We start from the raw sequence: 8,464 nt of genomic DNA, 5'->3' as shown, positions 1-8,464 counted from the left end.
ACATGGCAGAACCCCGTCTCCACCAGAAATACAAAAAATTAGCTGGACATGGTGGTGGGTGCCTATTATCCCAGCTACTCAGGAGGCTGAGGCAGGAGGATGGCTTGAACCCTGGGGGTGGAGGTCACAGTGAGCTGAGATAGCGCCATTGCACTCCAGCCTAGATGAAAGAGTGAAACTCCGTCTCAAAAAAATAAAATAAAATAAGGAAAAAATGACAGATTCTTCTTTGTTAGGAACATCCATTTTAGTTTTGTGTACCTGATTCTATAAATTCTTTAAATTGGCTTTATTTAATTTTGTACATGGCAGAAATTTTGCCTTGAAATTCAAATGAGATCATTAGGAGATACCAGTCAGAACCACCATGTATGTTGGTTTTAAAAGACACAAGTTAACAACATGGATGATCCTTTAAAGCATTATGTTTATTATATTAAATGTCTAAGAAAGGCAAATATATAAAGACAGAAAATTTGGTGGTGCCTAGGGCAGGCAATGGGGATAACTGTAAAAGGACATGAGGTTTCTTTTTAGGATAATGGAAATGTCCTAAAATTAGATTGGGATTATGGTACACAACTCTGTAAATATAGTAAAATTCATTGAATTGTATACTTAGAATTGATAGAGACAGGAGGCAGGGAAATTCTGGGAAGAAGAGGGCAGGTCCCTGGCAATGGCCCCACCCTCAAGCCGAAAAGCCTAATGCCATGGCCCAAAGTGAGAACTTATATTCCTGTTTTCCTGCTCAAATGTTGCCTTTTCCAAAAGCACCCATGGCCCACCCTGCCCACCCATCCTATACCTATAAAAACCCCAGAACTCAGCCAGCAGAAAAGAGAAGCAGCTGGATGTCAGAGACTACAGTTGGACGTTGGAGAGAAGCAGTTCCTGACTTCAGAGGGAGAGTTTGATAGCATAGCTTTGGAAAGGAGTCAGGCCAGGGACAGCCAGACTCCAGGGGAAGATCACCTTCCCACTCTGTCCCCTTTTCAGCTCCGCCTCCTGTGAGGGGTGGAATGCAGTGGTACCGAGTGAGTAGAGTCCACCCCTGCCAGCACCGAAGCAGCCAGCTAGTTCTAGCATCCGTGCACTCCAGTTCCTGCTAGTGAAAGGGTCAGGAATATATCCTGCTTCAGAATGGGTGCGTTTTATAGTATATAAGTATCTCGGATGTTAAAAGAAGGTATGTAGATTAAAAGACATTAGCCAGCTGAAACATACAATCTCAATTTGAAGGGACTTAAAGGTATAAGAAGTCTATTGTAACTACTTGTGAAATATTCAGTAGAATCTTATTGTTCTATCCTTAGATTTTCCCTATTTTTACCAAAAGAAGCATCATAAATTCAGACTGCCTGGAGGCATTTAGATGTAGACGAACATCTGATTTATAGAATGATTCTCTAAAACATACTTTAATAAATTTAAACTATACACAATGACTAGAATCAAGCTATTAGAGGATCAGAGAAGACCCATTCCTTAATTATTAAGTTGCTTTGCAACTACAATTTAAAATTTTAATTCCTTCAGCAAATGACTATTGAAGTTTATTATGGCCAGTTTTAGTTTTGTTTTTTTAAAGACGGGGTCTCACTATTTTTCCCAGGCTGGTCTCCCACTCTTGGGCTCAAGCAATCCTCCCGCACTCAGCCTCCTGAGTAACTGGGATTACCAGCTACTGTAGCCAGCTCATATTATGGCCAGTTTTAGAGACAACTGCCAAGATATAATTGTATATAGCTAATGATAGACATAAATATTTTAAAATGCTATTTGGAGCCAGGTTTTACATGCTTAATTTCTCAAATTTTTTTTTCTTTTTTTCTTTTCTTTTTTTTTTTTTTCTTTCTTTTTTTTTGATAGATCTTGCTCTGTCACCCAGGCTGGAGTGCAGTGGCATAATCTTGAGTCACTGCAACTTCCACTGCCCGGGTTCAAGCAATTTTCCTGCTTAACCTCCCGAGTAGCTGGGGCTACAGGCGTGGGCCACCATGCCCAGATAATTTTTGTATTTTTAATAGAGACAGGGTTTCACCATGTTGGCCAGGCTGGTCTCGAATTCCTGACCTCAAGTGGTCCACCCACCTCTGCCTCCCAAAGTGTTGGGTTTACAGGCGTGAGCCACTGCGCCTTGCCTACATGCTTAATTTCTTTTTTTTTTTAAACCAAAAAACATTTTTTCATTTAAAAAAGTATTTAGAACACATAAAACAAGGCAACATTTATTGTTTTTTCCCATCTTCTGGTATGGGATCTGTTGGTGGCTCCTCCACTGTTGGGCTGTTGCTCTCTGAGCCAGTGTTACTATCCCTGGTTCCTTCCTCTGCCATACTGTCCACCCCCTCCTGCCACTCTCCTTGTCCTCAGGAGTAGACGTGCCTTCTTCACCATTCTGTTGGCTCTCTGTCATTTCTTCAAGGTGTGTCTCCTCTGTCTCCATTGGAATGTTGTCGTCTTCTTTCTTCTCCTCGCCTTTGTTGGCTGCTTGTTCTTCCTCAGGAAGGATGCTGCTCTGACTGCGCTCAGCTTGCTCTGCTGCCTCCTTCTCCCTTTCCTCCTGCCCTTTGCGGGCCTGTTCCTCTGCCTGTGCAATCTCAGCTGCCATTTTCTCCATATCCACTTCTACTTTCAGACGGCACAACCTTTTAAGTTCATTGTTAAGTGAATCTGTGCTTTCCAGGAATTTCCTCTTCTTCTCCTGGTGTCGTTCCTCTATTTGAAGAAGTTCAGCTTCTAGTTTTCGCTGATGAACCATTAAGGACTGGACCTGTCGTTCGAGGACCTGCATTCTAGCTGTTGTGACAACTGACCGAACGTCTGCCACCACACTCCCACTAAGGATTTCACTGATGAGGAGGTAGTTTCTCTGGAAATGGGTAGTGACTGTATGCTTCATTGAAAAGCCATCATCATAATCATCTGGATCTTCAGCAGGCTGAATGCTCATGTACGGTTCTCCTTTCTCCAAGCGAGACTGTCTCTGTCCACTTTCTCCCTCTAAAGCAGCTTCTGCACGACTTTTTGCATTTATGTAAGCAAAGTACACGGGGGAATTATGATAGGCCTTCATAGATTCATTGTACTCTATCTTTTCTGCTTTGTATTCGTTTAAATATTCTTGTTTTTCATCAGTGAGATCTTGCCACATGCCACCAATAATCTAGCCAATCTCCCACAACTTTAGGTCAGGGTTGGAAGCCTTTATTTGGTCTCAGATCTTTCTGCTGTACCTCATGTAGGGCATCAGCAGCTTATCTGCTGGCTTTCAGGGTTTTGGAATGGTAATAGCGGAGGATGCCCTGACCCGGCTGTTGGTGGGCGGGTTTCCTCCCAGCCTGTAGTTGCTGTCGGCGAGCTGACTGTATGGATTGTATCCCACAAACCCTGGTGTGCTGGGCATTTGTGTTGCAGGAGCTGGGGTGGGAGGTGGGGCATAAGATGGTCTGTTTGACATTTTGGAAGATTAAGTTCTCAGTTCCTTAAGAATGAATCTGAGACACCATGGGCAGAAAAAGCGCCTGCAGCTCCAGCTTCACTTCCCTTTACGTGCTTAATTTCTAAGCAGACCCTTTAAAAAAAAAAAAAAAAAGGTAATACAAATTCAAATTTACTCTCAGTCCATGAATCCTGGTGATTAATGCAGTCTCAATTTGTGAGATCTTACTGTGTTTTTGAAAGGTGAAGCCCGCTGGGCTTCTGGGTCGGGTGGGGACTTGGAGAACTTTTCTGTCTAGCTACAGGATTGCAAACACACCAATCAGCGCTCTGTGTCTAGCTAAAGGTTTGTAAATGCACCAATTAGCACTTTGTAAAAACACACCAATCAGCGCTCTGTGTCCAGCTAAAGGTTTGTAAACGCACCAATCAGCACTCTGTAAAAAAGCACCAATCAGCACTCTGTGTCTAGCTAAAGGTTTGTAAATGCACCAATCAGCACTCTGTAAAAACGGACGAATCAGCACTCTGTAAAATGGACCAATCAGCGCTCTGTAAAATGGACCAATGAGCAGGATGTGGGCGGGGCCAAATAAGGGAATAAAAGCTGTCCACCCTAGCCAGCTGTTACAACCCACTCAGGTGCCCTTCCAGGCTGTGGAAACTTTGTTTTTTCGCTTTTCACAATAAATCTTGCTGCTGCTCACTCTTTGGGTCCCTGCTACATTTATGAGCTGTAACAATAGCTGTGAAGGTCTGCAGCTTTACTCCTGAAGTCAGCGAGACCACGAACCCACCGCGAGGAACAAACAACTCCACACGTGCTGCCTGTAAGAGCTGTAACACTCACTGCGAAGGTCTGCAGCTTCACTCTTGAAGTCAGTGAGACCACGAACCCACCAGGAGGAACAAACAACTCTGGACGCACCATCTTTAAGAGCTGTAACACTCACTGCAAAGGTCTGCGGCTTTACTCTTGCAGTCCGCAAGACCACGAACCCACCAGAAGGAAGAAACTCCGGACACATCTGAAGGATCAAAATGTGGACACACCATCTTTAAGAACTGTAACGCTCACTGGGAGGGTCGGTGGCTTCATTCTTGAAAGGCGGCAAGACCAAGAACCCACCGGAAGGAAGGAATTTCAGACACATTTTCACATGTATTAATGAGGTTGTGCTCAGTAAATCTAAACAACTCTATAACATATTAATTGAAAGGTATTTAATCAGAATTAGATTAATATTATTCAAATTGTGGCAATCAATTCTAAAGCATAGTGATAGCAGGACACTTTTTTTTTTTTTTTTTTTTTTGTGAGACAAAGTCTCCCTGTGTCACTCAGGCTGAAGTACAGTGGTGCAGTCTTGGCTCACTGCTCTGCCCATCTTGGCTTTCAAAGTTCTGGGATTACAAGTATGAACCTTCACACCTGGCCTCCTGGAAAACATTTTTATTTTTATTTTTTTATTTATTTTTGAAACGGAGTTGTGCTCTTGTCATCCAGGCTGAAGTGCAATGGCACAATCTCGGCTCACTGCAACCTCCAACTCCCAGGTTCAAGTGATTCTCCTGCCTCAGGCTCCCAAGTATCTGGGATGACAGGTGCCTACCATCACGCCCAGCTAATTTTTGTATTTTCAGTAGAGACGGGGTTTCACCCTGTTGGCCAGGCTGGTCTTGAACTCCTGACCTCAGGTGAGCCACCTGTCTCGGCCTTCCAAAGTGCTGGGATTACAGGCATGACCCACTGTGCTGGCCCTGGAAAACATTTTTAAAGGTGCCGCAGTGATAGCCAACTCAGTACTCATCTTAGTGTCTTCCTTCCTTCCCTATTTCACTGCCCCTGCTGACATTCATGCCCACTGGCTCCATTTTTTCAAGTACACTCTGCATGTGAGTTTTATCTCTTATTTTGAGGAACTCAGGCTAAGATATATGGGGTATTTGATATACGCAATATGTAATACTTGATAGTAAATAAGTACAATGTTGTGCCAATAATATTTGCATTACTCACTTGGATCATTCAGATAGCATGAATTTTATACAAAATATGTGCATAATCTGATAGGAAATAAGTCCCTAATGCACATTTGATGGCAAAATCTTCATAGCATAGTTCTGATTACAGCTGTCATTCAAACCACTCAACAGTATATCAGGGTCATTGTCATTGAAAATCAGCTTAGGCCTCAGTGGAAGAAAATAGCAATGTTACGGGATCTCTGGGGTGTCAGTTTTCTTCCTGGAAACCTCTGTGGCTGGTGGCACTTTTGCCTGAGTTCTTGTCCTGCATCCAGGAAGAATGAGGTACACAGACAAGTGAAGGGTGAAGAAGATGAAGAGGAGTTTTATTTAGTGTTAGAACAGTTCAGAAGAGACTCGCAGTGGATAACTCCTTTCTGTAGGCAAGTCCTCCCATTGAGTGTTCAGCTCTCAGTAGAGAGGCGGCCCTGGAGAGGGTGGCAGAGAGGAGGCCCTGGAAAGGGTGGCTCCTCTCCACAGGCTGTGCAGACATCTCTGCAGGCCTCTGAAGTGCTCAGCAGAGAGGGTAGCTCCTCTTTGCAGCTGGTCCTCCTGTTATCGCTCCATCTTCTGCCCTCTGCCCTGCTCTGGCTGAGCCCGAGCCTTTTATGGAACTTAGAGGGGAAGAAGTGCCAGCCGATTGGTCCATGGGCGGCCATGGGCAGCCCAGAGAAGGCACCACAAGTCCCCATTCCAATTCATGAACTGGTAGCCCAGTGCTCAGCCTTTAGGCCCTCCCTGGCCTGAAGGTGGGCGTTGCTAGGAACCAGCCCCCTTCTGCCCAGGAGCCTGTCTGCCTCCTGCGGCCATCCATGGCAGGGTGCTGGCATCAAAGGGCACCTGCAGGCCACTACCCAGCCACCCTCAGCTTCCCCTCCTGTGCTCCTCAGTGCCCAAAATCCAGAGGGGGCCGAGGTGGCAGAGGGATAGCATGTCAGCACTGGCCCAAGCCTACGCATACCTGGTCTGGCTGTGACAGTGCTTGGGCTCCACCCCAATCCCACTTTAAGATCAGAGTAGGCCCTGGGAGTGGGGAGATGCTAGACAGTGGGAGTAGGCACCTCTGAGTCTGCAAGGGCATGGGGGCGCCTTCCCAGGCCCCCCAGGCCTGCAGGATACCTGGTGCTGCAGCCCCGGTTTTCAGTGGGGTGGGGTGGGGCTCCTGCCTGTTGCATGGAGCTGGAGGCCCTGATCCACAGCCAAGACTTGGGAGGCTGTAGCCCCGCCCAGGAGGGCGGAGCTCCTGCCTACTCCCGGCTCCCAAGAGCACAGAGGTGCTGGAGTTGCTGCTGCAGCTTAGGCAGCTGCAGTTGTACCTGGGGAGGTCCCGCCACACTAACTTGTAAGGGGCAGAGTTCCCGCTTGTCCCTGGCTCCCAGCGCCTCGCACCGGCAACCAGCAGCGCCCCCTCGAAGCCTGGGGCAGGGGCTCCAGGTCCTCACTGGGTCTGGACCGGCATCTCGGGTAGGGGCGATATTGCTGAAAGCTCCTGCTGTGGTCCTGGCTCTTAGGGGTGGCCTGGAGCTCCCCCTCGCCAGGCGGGCGACTTGGCCAGGCCCCATTGTGGCGGCCCCCAGGGTGGCGGGCTGGGGCTGGGGGTTGCGGTGGGGTGGAAGGGTGGAGGAATTGGGGGTAGAGGGGTGGGGGCAGTCTGCCTCCTCCCTGTACCCTTCTTGCAGTGGCCGGCGTGATGGCAGCGACACACCAGATGGCCCACTGCTGCCATCATCATGTATAATAACAATATAGGGCCGGGTGCGGTGCCTCACGCCTATAATCCCAGCACTTCGGGAGGCCAAGGCGGGCAGAACACTTGAGGCCAGGAGTTGGAGACCAGCCTGGCCAACATGGAGAAACCCCATCTCAACCAAAAATACAAAAATTAGCTTGACGTGGTGGCATGCACCTGTAATCCCAGCTATTCAGGAGGCTGAGGCAGGAGAATCGCTTGAACCTGGGAGGTGGAGGTTGCAGTGAGCTGAGATAACACCACTGCACTCCAGCCTGGGCAACAAAGCGAGACTCTGTCTCAATAATAATAGTAATAATAATAATAATAAACAATATAAGATGATGTTCGCCAGGCGCGGTGGCTCACGCCTGTAATCCCAGCACTTTGGGAGGCCCAGGCGGGTGGATCACGAGGTCAGGAGATCGAGACCATGCTGACTAATACGGTGAAACCCCATCTCTACTAAAAACACAAAAAATTAGCCGGGCGTGGTGGCAGGCGCCTGTAGTCCCAGCTACTCCGGTGGCTGAGGCAGGAGAATGGCGTGAACCTGGGAGGCGGAGCTTGCAGTGAGCCGAGATCGCGCCACAGCACTCCAGGCTGGGCGACAGAGCAAAACACCGTCTCGAAAAAAAAAAAAAGAGAGAGAGAAAGCTGTTCAGGCCAGGCATAGTGCCTCAAGCCTGTAATCCCAGCACTTTGGGAGGCCGAGGTGGGTGGATCACTTGAGTCCAGGAGTTTGAGATCAGCCTGGCCAACATGGCGAAATCCTGTCTACAATTTTGCCGGGCTTGGTGGCTCGCGCCTGCAGTCCCAACTACTCAGGAGGTTGAGATGGGAGGATCCATTGAGCCCGGAGGTCCAGGCTCCAGTGAACCGTGATCGCACCACTGCACTCCAGCCTGGCCAACAGAATGAGACCCTGTCTGTATGAGATCCAGTTTCTGTATGCCTGGGCTTTCTTTTTGTTTGAAGAAGGCATGCCTGCCCCGAAAAATAAATAAATAGAAAGCAGGCTTCTTACTCTTACAGAGACCTCTCCCAGCCGCTCTCCAACCAACTGGAGAGTTCTGTGTTAATGTTAAACAGTATCCCCAGTGCAGTCTTTGAAGAATTCTGGACATTACCTCAGTTTCCTGAATGAAGTTCTTGCTCCACGATTGACCCCCTTGTCCTGCCTTTAGTGTTTATTCTTCAACGACCCAATTATTCCAGATTTCTGCTGGTGGTCTAAGTATAATACAATTTACTGAAATGTAC

The 8,464-nt window shown here is 47.6% G+C and overlaps 1 pseudogene; it reads right to left on the bottom strand.

The window, feature by feature from the left end:
- Positions 1 to 407: 407 nt before the first annotated feature.
- LOC100985819 (SWI/SNF-related matrix-associated actin-dependent regulator of chromatin subfamily E member 1-like) lies at positions 408 to 3,463 on the bottom strand (annotated as a pseudogene).
- Positions 3,464 to 8,464: the final 5,001 nt, after the last annotated feature.

The sequence above is a fragment of the Pan paniscus genome, chromosome 14, assembly GCF_029289425.2.
Source record: "Pan paniscus chromosome 14, NHGRI_mPanPan1-v2.0_pri, whole genome shotgun sequence".
Taxonomy (NCBI): Eukaryota; Metazoa; Chordata; class Mammalia; order Primates; family Hominidae; genus Pan; species Pan paniscus.
The sequence above is the reverse complement of the archived record's forward strand: the minus strand, read 5'-3'. Positions and strand labels throughout refer to the sequence as shown.